The sequence below is a fragment of the Salvelinus fontinalis genome, chromosome 19 (genome assembly GCF_029448725.1).
Source record: "Salvelinus fontinalis isolate EN_2023a chromosome 19, ASM2944872v1, whole genome shotgun sequence".
NCBI classification, from domain to species: domain Eukaryota; kingdom Metazoa; phylum Chordata; class Actinopteri; order Salmoniformes; family Salmonidae; genus Salvelinus; species Salvelinus fontinalis.
This window is the reverse complement of record NC_074683.1, coordinates 41,667,912-41,682,969: the sequence shown is the minus strand read 5'-3', so window position 1 is coordinate 41,682,969 and position 15,058 is coordinate 41,667,912. Positions and strand designations below refer to the sequence as shown.

The following is a 15,058-nucleotide window of genomic DNA, read 5'->3' as shown; positions in this document are numbered from 1 at the left end:
TCTGGATTTAGTGCCTGCGCCTTGTGCATTTGGATTGGTGAACTAAACGCGCAAACAAAAAGGAGATATTTGGACATAAAGATGAACTTTATTGAACAAAACAAACATTTATTGTCTAACATGGAGACCTGGGAGGGCCATCAGATGAAGATCATCAAAGGTAAGTGATTAATTTTAATGCTATTTCTGACTTTTGTGACACCTCTCCTTGGTTGGAAAATGGCTGTATGGTTTTCTGTGGCTAGGCGCTGACCTAACATAATCGCATGGTGTGCTTTTGCCGTAAAGCCTTTTTGTAATCAGACACTGTGGATGGATTATCAAGAAGTTTATCTTTAAAATGGTGTATAATACTTGTATGTTTGAGGAATTTTTATTAGGAGATTTCTGTTGTTTGAATTTGGCGCCCTGCAATTTCACTGGCTGTTGGCGAGATGGGACGCTAGCGTCCCACATATCCCAGAGAAGTTTTAAGGAGACAACGATTTCCATGGAAATGATTAAAATAAAACAACATCATAATACTATTAGCTTTTTAACCCAATTGTGGCCGATATTTAGAATATGACGAACTGAAAGGTCATATTGTGTGGGAGGCCTCTTTTAATGACTCACACTGACACACTGATGGTGTGTGTGAGTGTCTGTGTGTGTGTATGCGCATTATGGTATGCATGTGTGTTGCTCTGTAGGTTTGTATTTCTATGTGTGTATCTGTGTAACAGCATGTGTGTGTAAGACTCCCACTGATACAACATGATGTCTCAGCTACCAGCAGCTTTTCACCCTGTAAACAAGGTTTTGGTTGGGGTGTGTAACCGAAGGGTTAATGTCAGCCATTTTATAAACAATGTACAGGAAAAAACACATCAAAATACAGTGATAAAACTGAAGTATATGTAAGACACTCTTGTTTGTGTGTGTATGTGAATGTGTGTGTGTGCATGCATGTGTGCGTCTGTGTGTACATGCATGTGTGAGTGAGTGTGTGTGAGTGTGTGTGTGTGTGTGTGTATATAGTGCTGGGTGAGGCCTCCCTGGGTCCTTGTTAGAACTAGGTCAGAGGAGACCACTGGTTGGTCAGTTGGAACGGTGCTGCTCTCTCGCACAGAAGAAAGAAAAACATAGAAGAAATTCTTGCCTTGGATTGAGGGATAATTAGAGAGTGTTTGACCTATTTGTCCCCTTAAATAAACCAAACATTGGTCATTTTCTTCTGAACGCTTCGCAATGCACAGTTTAACGGTTTCGGGGGCTCCCCTGTGAATGTACAGTTGAACTGTTTCGGGGGCTCCCCTGTGAATGTACAGTTGAACTGTTTCAGGTGCTCCACTGTGAATGTACAGCTGAACTGTTTCGGGGGCTCCACTGTGAATGTACAGTTGAACTGTTTCGGGGCTCCCCTGTGAATGTACAGTTGAACTGTTTCGGGGCTCCCCTGTGAATGTACAGTTGAACTGTTTCGGGGGCTCCCCTGTGAATGTACAGTTGAACTGTTTCGGGGGCTCCCCTGTGAATGTACAGTTGAACTGTTTCGGGGCTCCCCTGTGAATGTACAGTTGAACTGTTTCGGGGGCTCCCCTGTGAATGTACAGTTGAACTTTTTCGGAGGCTCCCCTGTGAATGTACAGTTGAACTTTTTCGGAGGCTCCCCTGTGAATGTACAGTTGAACTGTTTCAGGGGCTCCCCTGTGGATGTACAGTTGAACTGTTTCGGGGGCTCCGCTGTGAATGTACAGTTGAACTGTTTCGGGGCTCCCCTGTGAATGTACAGTTGAACTGTTTCGGGGCTCCGCTGTGAATGTACAGTTGAACTGTTTCGGGGCTCCGCTGTGAATGTACAGTTGAACTGTTTCGGGGCTCCGCTGTGAATGTACAGTTGAACTGTTTCGGGGCTCCCCTGTGAATGTACAGTTGAACTGTTTCGGGGCTCCGCTGTGAATGTACAGTTGAACTGTTTCGGGGCTCCGCTGTGAATGTACAGTTGAACTGTTTCGGGGGCTCCCCTGTGAATGTACAGTTGAACTGTTTCGGGGGCTCCGCTGTGAATGTACAGTTGAACTGTTTCGGGGCTCCGCTGTGAATGTACAGTTGAACTGTTTCGGGGCTCCGCTGTGAATGTACAGTTGAACTGTTTCGGGGCTCCGCTGTGAATGTACAGTTGAACTGTTTCGGGGGCTCCCCTGTGAATGTACAGTTGAACTGTTTCGGGGGCTCCCCTGTGAATGTACAGTTGAACTGTTTCGGGGGCTCCCCTGTGAATGTACAGTTGAACTGTTTCGGGGCTCCGCTGTGAATGTACAGTTGAACTGTTTCGGGGGCTCCCCTGTGAATGTACAGTTGAACTGTTTCGGGGGCTCCGCTGTGAATGTACAGTTGAACTGTTTCGGGGCTCCGCTGTGAATGTGCAGTTGAACTGTTTCGGGGGCTCCCCTGTGAATGTACAGTTGAACTGTTTCGGGGGCTCCGCTGTGAATGTACAGTTGAACTGTTCGGGGCTCCGCTGTGAATGTACAGTTGAACTGTTTCGGGGGCTCCCCTGTGAATGTACAGTTGAACTGTTTCGGGGGCTCCGCTGTGAATGTACAGTTGAACTGTTTCGGGGCTCCGCTGTGAATGTACAGTTGAACTGTTTCGGGGGCTCCCCTGTGAATGTACAGTTGAACTGTTTCGGGGGCTCCCCTGTGAATGTACAGTTGAACTGTTTCAGGACTCCCCTGTGAATGTACAGTTGAACTGTTTCGGGGCTCCCCTGTGAATGTACAGTTGAACTGTTTCAGGGCTCCCCTGTCAATGGGTTCTCAGTATTTACTCCACCATTGGGATCAATTGCATTTCAACTCTGTCAATTCATTTGACTAAGAGATTTTACTCTCTCTTTCTCTATCTTACTTCTCTATCTTTGTCTGTATAGGACAGGTCATAATCAAAAAAAGACAGTCATGTTACACTGAAAGAGAGAGATAGAGAGGGAAAGAGACAGAGAGTACTAAAACACTAAGAAACACTCACTTGAGCTCTACAAAACACCCTCTACTTTCAACGGTTTATTTTATTTGGTTCTACTCTTTACATTACACTGCTATGGTAGAACCCACCAGACAGGTATGTCAACAGGATACACAGGCCAACAGGAAGTGAAAGACACGTACACACACACACACACACACACACACACACACACACACACACACACACACACACACACACACACACACACACACACACACACACACACACACACACACACACACACACACACACACACACACACACACACACACACACACACACACACACACACACACACACACACAGCACAGCACAATAGGTGTTATATTTTCTAGGGCAATGCTTATAGGTTTGTTCCCATAGGGCCAGCTGGTTCTGTGTGTCTGCGCTCAACTAGCTCTCACAGTCTCACGTCAGAATTAGACGTTCAGCCATGTTTCTCAAACTTCCAATTTCGAAGTTGTTGAAAACATAACATTTAAAAGTGTTAAAGATTAAATTTAGGAATTAACTCTGAATTTTTAAGGTTAGGGTTAAGTTTAGGCATTAACTTCAACATTTTAAGGTTAGGCATTAACTCTGAATTGTTAAGGTAAGGTTTGGGATGGGCTTAAAACAAAAAAACAAAAAAACGCTGGAATCAGAGACAGATGCTTAACCCCCATCCACCATCCCTGTCCACAACACCTTAGCAAAACGTAAACCTGCTTGAAGGTAACGGCGCTCACTGTTGCCCTCTAGTGGTCAGTTTCCATGTTTCAACGTCCTCAGACATGGATGGACTTCAAATACTGATTTGAATCACAAGTGACCTGGCTGCTATGCTTGGCCATCCTGGCCTGTCTTGTTCTGTCAGTTCATAGCGTATGGATGGAAGCACAATGGTAATCTACAGGCAACGTGGCAAGTTGAGTCAGAGACACCTGCTGTTTTCGAGCAAATATATTTTCTCATATAGTTTTCCCATTGTTTCTCACTCTATCTATTTTTTTCTCTCACACACATACACACATGCTGTGCACAAACACATTCAATTTAACTCACCACATCAACGAACAACACTGTGGTAATGATGAAGATCTCTGCTTTCCTCACTGATAAAGACACTGGTAGAGGCGCACACATCCACTGGGGCTCAGCTGGTGATTTATGAGAGAGGCCTGTGTCTAAGACGGGCCGAGAGTAGGAGGATGATGACCATACCAATACTGTACAGAGAGAGAGATGGACAGAGAGAGAGAGAACAGGGAGGGAGAGAGATTGGGGGTGAGAGAGGGAGAAATAGAGAAGGGGGAGGTTTGGGAGAAAGGGGGAGGTGGAGAGCGAGAGAGAAACAGAGAGATACTCATTCAAAGCCAAGGGGGAGCGAGAGAATGATGGAGGGATAGATAGAGAAAAAGGGAGATGCCTGTTTGGAGAAGATGGGAGGAGAGAGTGGGATGGGAGAGATGGGGAAGGTAACTCCAAACGGCTTGAAATAGACCCACACACTGGCATCACTGTGTGTGTGTGTGTGTGTTTGTGAGGGGTGTCATTCCTCACATCCGGGCATGAGCTGATGAACATCTTTATCCCACAAGTGAAATCTGTTTGTGATGAGTGTGTGTGTGTGTGTGTGGGCTACGCATGTGTGGTGTTGCTGTGTGTTTGATGTGAAAAGAAATGTGTGTGCCTGGTGGAAATGTGTTTGGACAGTGTGTGTGTGTGTGTGTATACGTTTGTTTTTGTTTGTTTATGTGTATGTCTGTATGAAAGTTTAAGAGAGTCTGTAAAGCTATATTCATGCATTGAGGGTCTACAAATAATCTCTCTCTCTCTCATACCAGTGTTTATTTGTGATTTGCACACCATGATGACACATTTCCTGCTGAGTAGCACATTGGACATTCTACTATCACGACTTTCCTCTTTCTCTCTCCCTTCCTCCCCTCCCTCCCTTCCCCCTGCCTTTCTCCATCTCTTGCTTCTGCCCTTTTCACACATATAAATACAGTGGGGCAAAAAAGTATTTAGTCAGCAACCAATTGTGCAAGTTCTCCCACTTAAAAAGATGAGAGAGGCCTGTCATTTTCATCATAGGTACACTTCAACTATGACAGACAAAATGAGAAAAGAAAATCCAGAAAAACACATTGTAGGATTTTTTATTAATTTATTTGCAAATTATGGTGGAAAATAAGTATTTGGTCAATAACAAAAGTTTATCTCAATACTTTGTTATGTACCCTTTGTTGGCAATGACAGAGGTCAAACGTTTTCTGTAAGTCTTCACAAGGTTTTCACACACTGTTGCTGGTATTTTGGCCCATTCCTCCATGCAGATCTCCTCTAGAGCAGTGATGTTTTGGGGCTGTTGCTGGGCAACACAGACTTTCAACTCCCTCCAAAGATTTTCTATGGGGTTGAGATCTGGAGACTGGCTAGGCCACTCCTGTACCTTGAAATGCTTCTTATGAAGCCACTCCTTCGTTGCCCGGGCGGTGTGTTTGGGATCATTGTCATGCTGAAAGACCCAGCCACGTTTCATCTTCAATGTCCTTGCTGATGGAAGGAGGTTTTCACTCAAAATCTCACGATACATGGCCCCATTCATTCTTTCCTTTACACGGATCAGTCGTCCTGGTCCCTTTGCAGAAAAACAGCCCCAAAGCATGATGTTTCCACCCCCATGCTTCACAGTAGGTATGGTGTTCTTTGGATGCAACTCAGCGTTCTTTGTCCTCCAAACACGACGAGTTGAGTTTTTACCAAAAAGTTCTATTTTGGTTTCATCTGACCATATGACATTCTCCCAATCTTCTTCTGGAGCATCCAAATGCTCTCTAGCAAACTTCAGACGGGCCTGGACATGTACTGGCTTAAGCAGGGGGACACGTCTGGCACTGCAGGATTTGAGTCCCTGGCGGCGTAGTGTGTTACTGATGGTAGGCTTTGTTACTTTGGTCCCAGCCTTTTGCAGGTCATTCACTAGGTCCCCCCGTGTGGTTCTGGGATTTTTGCTCACCGTTCTTGTGATCATTTTGACCCCACGGGGTGAGATCTTGCGTGGAGCCCCAGATCGAGGGAGATTATCAGTGGTCTTGTATGTCTTCCATTTCCTAATAATTGCTCCCACAGTTGATTTCTTCAAACCAAGCTGCTTACCTATTGGAGATTCAGTCTTCCCAGCCTGGTGCAGGTCTACAATTTTGTTTCTGATGTCCTTTGACAGCTCTTTGGTCTTGGCCATAGTGGAGTTTGGAGTGTGACTGTTTGAGGTTGTGGACAGGTGTCTTTTATACTGATAACAAGTTCAAACAGGTGCCATTAATACAGGTAACGAGTGGAGGACAGAGGAGCCTCTTAAAGAAGAAGTTACAGGTCTGTGAGAGCCAGAAATCTTCCTTGTTTGTAGGTGACCAGGAAATACTTATTTTCCACCATAATTTGCAAATAAAATCATAAAAAATCCTGCAATGTGATTTTCTGGATTTTATTTTCTCATTTTGGCTGTCATAGTTGAAGTGTACCTATGATGAAAATTACAGGCCTCTCTCATCTTTTAAAGTGGGAGAACTTGCACAATTGGTGGCTGACTAAATACTTTTTTGCCCCACTGTATATATATAAATATATATATAAAAACACGTTTCTGTTTATTTCTCCCTTTCTTTCTTCATTCATCAAATAAAAATAGTCTCTCTTTTTTGGGTTACTTGCAGATCATGACCCTCTCTCTCCCCCTCCCTCCCATGCCATCTCTCTATCTCTCCAGTTGAGTCAGATGTGTCATATGTGTGTATGTGTATGGCATATTTTCCTATTTGCTTTCAGAAGATCTCTATGTTATTATTTACCTTTGTTGTCAGGAGGGTCCAAGTTGGTGATGAGACAGAGATTCCCTCAGCCAGTCGATCCCTTTAGGTCCAGGTCAGAATACACAGGTTAAGACAGACAGAGTGTATTGCAATAATGAACCAATGCATTTTGACATGAGCCTTTATCAGAGTATTTGATCAGGAGCTATAGTAAGACTGAGTGTGAGTTATTTGTCAGTGATGAGGCTGGTCTTCATTCTCAGTAGTGGATTCAGATGGCGGGACCATGAGGCACGCTGGGAGCTCACAGTGGAGCACAGCACAGCCAAGTGGACAACTGTGGAATCACGCAGAGAAAGGGGTGTGACATATGAATGTGTGTGTGTTTGTGTTTGTGTGTGTGTTTTTGTTTCCATGAACCTTAGCCTACAATTTCCACACTCCCTCGGAAATCTAATATAAACTAGAGGTATCGCAGCATGGGCTGCGTCTCAATCCACCGCATCTGCCGATATCGCCCTTCCGCATCTGCCGATGTCGCCCTTCCGCATCTGCCGATGTCGCCCTTCCGCATCTGTGGTGAAAGGTGGCAGAGCTAAAGTGGTGTTTGTCAGACTAAGAGACGTCCCGAAAATCGGTCTTCTCACTAAAACGTCTGTAGTGTCTGAACGGTTTGGCCTAATGACTATTATGACCCCTTTATGGAAAGACAAGACTCTCAAGAACAAGACTTGTCTGAAGGTCCTGGTACCAGTTAAAACAATTTAGAGAATTATATGTGGAGATAGTTTAGGGCCTAAAATAGTGGGATAAATATATGTAAAAATGTATAAAAATAGTTTCCTGATCTTTCTTATATCTCTCAGATATAGAACAGACATTTCAGAACACTAAACAGTCTACACTAACAGCAGTAAACAGTCAAATCCCTGTCTAAGACCCCTTGAAGAATGATCAAGAAACATTTGTATATATATTTTTAACATGTATTTAAACCTTTATTTTTGGCAGTAATCAGTCTCCATATACAGTTGAAGTCAGAAGTTTACATACACTTAGGTTGGAGTCATTAAAACTCTTTTATCAACCACTCCACAAATTTCTTGTTAACAAACTATAGTTTTGGCAAGACGGTTAGGACATCTACTTTGTGCATGACTCAAGTCATTTTTCCAACAACTGTTTGCAGGCAGATTATTTCACTTATAATTCACTGTATCTCAATTCCAGTGGGTCAGAAGTTTACATACACTAAGTTGACTGTGCCTTTAAACAGCTTGGAAAATTCCCGAAAATGATGTTATGGCTTTAGAAGCTTCTGATAGGCAATTGACATCATTTGAGTCAACTGGAGGTGTACCTGTGGATGTATTCAAGACCTACCTTCAAACTCAGTGTCTCTTTGCTTGACATCATGGGAAAATCAAACGAAATCAGCCAAGACCTCCACAATTTGTAGACCTCCCCAAGTCTGGTTCATCCTTGGGAGCAATTTCCAAACGCCTGAAGGTACCACGTTCATCTGTACAAACAATAGTGCGCAAGTATAAACACCATGGGACGACGCAGCCGTCATACCGCTCAGGAAATAGACGCGTTCTGTCTCCTAGAGATGAATGTACTTTGGTGCGAAAAGTGCAAATCAATCCCAGAACAACAGCAAAGGACCTTGTGAAGATGCTGGAGGAAACAGGTACAAAAGTATCTATATCCACAGTAAAACGAGTCCTTTATCGACATAATCTGAAAGGCCGCTCAGCAAGAAAGAAGCCACTGCGCCAAAACCGCCATAAAACAGCCAGACTCCGTTTTGCAACTGCACATGGGGACAAAGATCATACTTTTTGGAGAAATGTCCTCTGGTCTGATGAAACACAAATAGAACTGTTTGGCCATAATGACCATCGTTATGTTTGGAGGAAAAAGGTGGAGGCTTGCAAGCCGAAGAACACCATCCCAACCATGAAGAACGGGGGTGGCAGCATCATGTTGTGAGGGTGCTTTGCTGCAGGAGGGACTGGTGCACTTCACAAAATGGATGGCATCATGAGAGTGGAAAATTATGTGGATATATTGAAGCAACATCTCAAGACATCAGTCAGGAAGTTACAGCTTGGTCGCAAATGGGTCTTCCAAATGGACAATGACCCCAAGCATAATTCCAAAGTTGTGGCAAAATGGCTTAAGGACAACAAAGTCAAGGTATTGGTGTGGCCATCACAAAGCCCTGACCTCAATCCCATAGAAAATTTGAGGGCAGAACTGAAAAAGTGTGTGCGAGGAAGAAGGCCTACAAACCTGACTCAGTTACACCAGCTTTGTCAGGAAGAATTGGTCAAAATTCACCCATCTTATTGTGGGAAGCTTGTGGAAGGCTACCCAAAACGTTTGACCCAAGTTAAACAATTTAAAGGCAATGCTACCAAATACTAATTGAGTGTATGTAAACTTCTGACCCACTGGGAATGTGATGAAAGAAATAAAAGCTGAAGTAAATCATTCTCTCTACAATTATTCTGACATTTCACAGTCTTAAAATACAGTGGTGATCCTAACTGGCCTAAGACAGGGAATTTTTTACTAGGATTAAATGTCAGGAATTGTGAAAAACTGAGTTTAAATGTATTTGGCTAAGCTGTATATAAACTTCCGACTTCAACTGTATACTTCCATTCATTCAACTGGTACCGGGGGACCTTCAGACGCGTCTTGTGAGGCCTGTGGGCATCCTAGGCATCCTAAAACAACCGCCATGTACGTGTTTGTGAGAGTCTCAACTTTGCACAGAGGAGTCATATTAGTGTTCAGACGCAACAGACAGAAGTTTGCAGACCGGCTGTACCAGCTTCAGAGGAGTGAGAAGACAGATTTTCGGGATGTCTTATGGTATGACAAACATGATGCGGAAGTGTGACAAAAGCCGATGTGGTGGATTGAGAAGCGTTCAACGCAAAAAAAAACCTGATATCTCTAGCTGAAACTGACAGATATTCATGGAGATTTTTGTATTATTGTAAGTAGATTTTGGGTGCAGACATCGACCTCAGGGGGTTATCACAGTTTTTTTTGATTGCTTAAGCACGATTTTCAAAACAGGGCCTGTGTTTTCAAAACACTACACACAATTAGCACAACCACACACCCAATTAGCAAAACACTACAGATCCTTTGCAAAATTAAACACTCTTGTAAAAACTATACACTTCTTTTTAAAAACCACACTTTGTTACCATATGAAACACACACGTTTCACATTACTATACTCTGTTTGCACGAGTTACACTCTGCTGTGATAAACCTAAAACACTTTTAGCACTTCTACTTCCCTATGATTAGAGTAGGCTACTATCAACAAAGTACAAATATAATGTAAATTCACCAAACACTACACAAGACCAATGTTGCAGACTGAAGAAACTCATTTATTTCTCAACACGCCCAAAATGTTGACATGGAGATTCATAATACTGTAACCAAATGTCACTTTACGTATTGTAAGTTCAAATTCAAATTCAATTAGTTCAAAATAACTAAACATTTTCTCTTCGCCTAGCTGGTGTAACGGTTGTTCTCCTCCTCTTCGTCCGAAGAGGAGGAGTATGGATTGGACCAAAGCGCAGCGTGGAATGTGGACATAATGAAGTTTATTAAAGTAAAGACGAAAACACTTAAACAAACTACAAAATAACAAATGACGTAGACTGATCTGAACAAGAACTTACATAAACACGAAGAACGCATGAAACAGGAACAGACTACCTAAAACGAACGAACAAACCGAAACAGTCCCGTGTGGTGCACAGACACAAACACGGAAGACAACCACCCACAAACAAACAGTGTGAACAACCTACCTTAATATGGTTCTCAATCAGAGGAAACGTAAAACACCTGTCCCTGATTGAGAACCATATCAGGCTAAATGACAATGAACCTAAACATAGAAACACATAACATAGAATGCCCACCCCAACTCACGCCCTGACCAACTAAACACATACAAAAACAAGAGAAAACAGGTCAGGAACGTGACAGCTGGATCTGCCCAGAGAATTTCATCAATATCGCAGGCAATGTTGTTATTAGCAAGACACCTTGGAAAGAAACGTCTTGAATGACGAATCCATCCTTGCATTGCTGCTTCCTCCATCTGGTCACAGGCCTCCTCCATGGCTTGGATGAGTGGTACCTCAGCCTGGAGACGGAGATCATATACCTTCCACCGCCATGCCGAGAAAAACTCTTCTATAGGGTTGAGGAATGGAGAGTATGGTGGAAGATATAGGACGGTGAAATGTGGATGTTGCTGAAACCAGTTCTGAACCAGAGCAGAGCGGTGGAAAGACACATTGTCCCAGACAACAATGTATTGCATATGATAGATTTGATTTGCTGCTGTTATGTTGTGCAATTGGTCCAAGAATGTAAGTATGAGTGCTGTGTTGTAAGGGCCCATATGGGCATGGCGGTGGAGGACCCCATTCTGTGTAATGGCTGCACAGAGTGTTATATTACCCCCACGTTGCCCTGGGACATTGACTATAGCCCTGTGGCCAATGATGTTTCTTCCCCTCCTTCGTGTTCTCGTCAGGTTGAACCCAGCCTCATCTACGTAAATGAACTCATGCTGGATCTCCTCTCCATCCATTCGTAAAACTCTCTGAAAAACAGTGTCAGGCAAAATTGTGTAGTTCAGTGTAGATCTAGTATACATATTACAGTACAGTAAAAGATTATGAGACAGTATACAAGATCACACTGCTAAAGTGAATACATACCTCTGCATAATCATGCCGCAGTCGTTTCACCCTTTCGGAATTGCGCTCGAAAGGCACTCGATAAATTTGCTTCATTTGAATATGTTTTTTTTTTTAGGATGCGTGCCAGTGTTGATGTTGAGACCTGATTGATATCGTTGAAAATGGCCTGGTTATTGACAATGTTAGCTTGGAGCTGCTTGAGTGTTATAGCATTGTTAGTAAACATGGTTTTGGCCATCTCCTTCTCTTGCTGTTCTGTGAACATAGGAGGCCTTCCCCCTTGCCGTCCCTGACCCTCAATCCTATGTAGAAAAAAAACAGTATACAATAGTACAGTAATTTCACAGGAAAAGGTAACAGAAGTGCTGATAGTGCATAGAATACAGTACTGTAAGCAGTTACTGAAACCGTGCAGATGTTTTTGATATGATGATATTTTTACAATACCTATTTTCCAGTCGAAATGTTCTCATCACACTTGCCACTGTATATCGGCTTAGATTTGGCTGTACTCGCAGTCCAGCCTCCCTCAGCGTCAGGCCGTGGTTGACAACGTGGTCAACCAGTGTTGCGCGGATCTCATTTGTCAGATTCGGTCCTCTTTGAGCACCTTCTTGTCTTCCTCTTCCTCCCCTTCCTCGTCCTCCTCCTCGTCCTCCTCCTCGTCTTACTCTTTCTCTGACTCTTTCCATTGTGCTTGAAGACTGATGAACTCACCTGCTGCTTTTTATAGTGCTTATACACCTGATTGGTGTGTCTACAATTAAGCAAACAAGTGTTTGCACACCTGATGACTGTGTTGAACCAATTGGTTGGACGGTGTGGTAATTTGACAGTCAGTGCTTTGGTATTGCAAGGACGTGACTTCATGATACATTTTTGTGTGTAATGTATGTTAAGTGTGTTTAGTGTTTTGCAAATCACTGTGTGTAGAGTTTTGCAACAAGTGTGAGGTTGACAATGTGCTTATAGTTGTGCAAATATGGGCTGATGTTTCGCTTCTTGAGTGTAAGGTTTTGCTAATAGTGTACTACTTTTAATTTTAGTGTGTAAGCAATCCAAAAAAACTGTAATGAATGAACATTGTTGCTATTGTTGAACTTGTCCTGTTGATAAACAATATCCCAAGTATAAATACAAGTCATGGGACTAATATTAACATTTTCTGCACATCATCTCCAAATCATCTGAAAGTATCTAACATTGATTGTGAAGCTCATTGATTGTGAACCTTATAGATGATTTGAACATGATGCAACAAAAATGCTAATATCAGTCCCATGACTTGAATGGGATTTGTACCACAAATGCTAAAACATTAGCAATTTGAAACAGTCCCAGGGAAATAAAACCAAATCATGGATTGCTATCATACCGTGTCCATAGACAGCTTACAGGGTAAGGAAACCAATGTGTTATTTTGTAATTTGGGTGAACTATCCCTTTAAGGGTTTTCTTAGACACAACTGCAAACTTCAAGGAAAACGCCATTCAAGGAGTTGGTCTGATGATCTGATGTGATGTCGTCGGCCTTCCCCTTGCTTGCGGGTACAATAGAGAATAATAAAGGAAAGCCCCCCCCACTTGTGCCATGTCAAGTCATACCTGGACCCACTATTGAGATGTGCATTTTGTTAAGTAAATCAGGTGATAATTGATGTGAAAAGGAGGCTAGAGTAGGACTTTAATTTGTGCATGTGTGTTTGTGTGTGTGTGTGTGTGTGTGTGTGTGTGTGTGTGTGTGTGTGTGTGTGTGTGTGTGTGTGTGTGTGTGTGTGTGTGTGTGCCTGTGTGTGTGTGTGTGTGTGTGTGTGTGTGTGTGTGTGTGTGTGTGTGTGTGGTATGTGTGTGTGTGTCACGACTTCTGCCGAAGTCGTTGCCTCTCCTTGTCCGGGCGGTGTTCGGCGGTCGACTTCACCGGTCTTCTAGTCATCATCGATCCATTTTTCATTTTCCATTGGTTTTGTCTTGTCTTCCCACACACCTGTTGTCAATCCCATTTCATTACCTGTTGTGTATTTAACCCTCTGTTTCCCTTCATGTGTTTGTCAGAGATTGTTCGTTGTCAAGTGTTGTGTGTTTTGTGTATAAGTGTGCGATGGGTCTTCATACCCAGATTTTGTATTATATTTTTTAGTGAGTGTTATGGAGCTTATTACTGGAACTTTTATTAAAGTACTCCATGCTACACTCTATTTTGACTCTCCTGCGCCTGACTTCCTCTGCCACTTATACACGCCATTGTGACAGAATCTCTGACCTTAAAAATGAAGTCAGCAGGAGGAGGCACTTCACTAATGGAGGTTGAGGAACGCGTCCTGGAACACGCGGCGGAGATTGACAGTCTGTGCGCTGTCATGGATCGCATTGTCCAGAGTATGGACCGCTGGGAGAGACAGGGAGCGTGTCCAGTACCTCCACCACCCCCTGGAATTCCTTCGAACGTTTTTTCCCCCGCCGGAACAGAACAGGATCCAGTTGTCCCTACCCACGGGATACAATGGAGATACTACCAGCTGCCAGGGTTTTCTCCTAAAACTGAACTTGTATCTGGCCACGGTCTCTCCAGTACCAACAGACCGTGAGAAAAGCTTCGCCCTCATCTCCTGCCTTACCGGGAAAGCCCTGGAGTGGGCCAACGCTGTGTGTGGAGAGGATAAGGCGTTGGACCATTTTGAGGAGCTCATCTGCCATTTCCGGAAGGTATTCGACCACCCATCCGAAGGCAGAGCAGCAGGTGAGCTCCTCTATCATCTGAGGCAGGGGAAGAGGAGTGCTCAGGAGTTCGCGTTGGAGTTTAGGACTTTGGCTGCCGGCGCTGGATGGAGCGACAGGGCCCTGATCGACCACTACCGTTGTAGTCTACGCGAGGACGTCCGTCGGGAGCTGGCCTGTAGAGACACCACCCTCAACTTCGACCAACTGGTGGATATGTCCATCAGGCTGGACAACATGCTGGCTACTCGGGGACGTCTAGATCGGGGTCTGGTTGTTCCATCCTCTCGCTCTCTCTCTCCCGAACCTATGGAATTGGGAGGGATGGTGCGCAGGGAGACTGGAGGGGGTACCCGCTCGAGCACCATCTATGATCGCAGAGATCACACTGCTGATCGGTGCCGGGTTGGTTCCTCTGGGAATAGAGAAGGCAGGCAGGGCACTCTGGCATCACCCCAGGTGAGTAGGCACCATACTCATCCAGAGCCCTCTGCTGCACTTATGTTTGTCTCTGTCACCTTTCCGGATTTTTCCCTGCATTCCCAGTATAAGGCGCTAGTAGATTCAGGCGCGGCTGGGAATTTCATTAATAAAAATTTAGCTTATAGTTTAGGGATTCCTATTGTTTCTGTGGATATGCCTTTCCCTATTCATGCCTTAGATAGTCGACCAATAGGGTCAGGGTTTATCAGGGAGGTCACCGCACCTTTGTCTATGATAACGCAGGAGGGTCACAAGGAGAAGATTAGTCTTTTCCTTATTGATTCCCCTGCG

The 15,058-nt window shown here is 43.9% G+C and overlaps 1 pseudogene; it reads left to right on the top strand.

Moving 5' to 3' along the window:
* The window catches only part of LOC129816199 (ribonuclease H2 subunit B-like), a 76,984-nt pseudogene that overhangs the window by 6,823 nt on the left and 55,103 nt on the right, over nt 1-15,058 (top strand).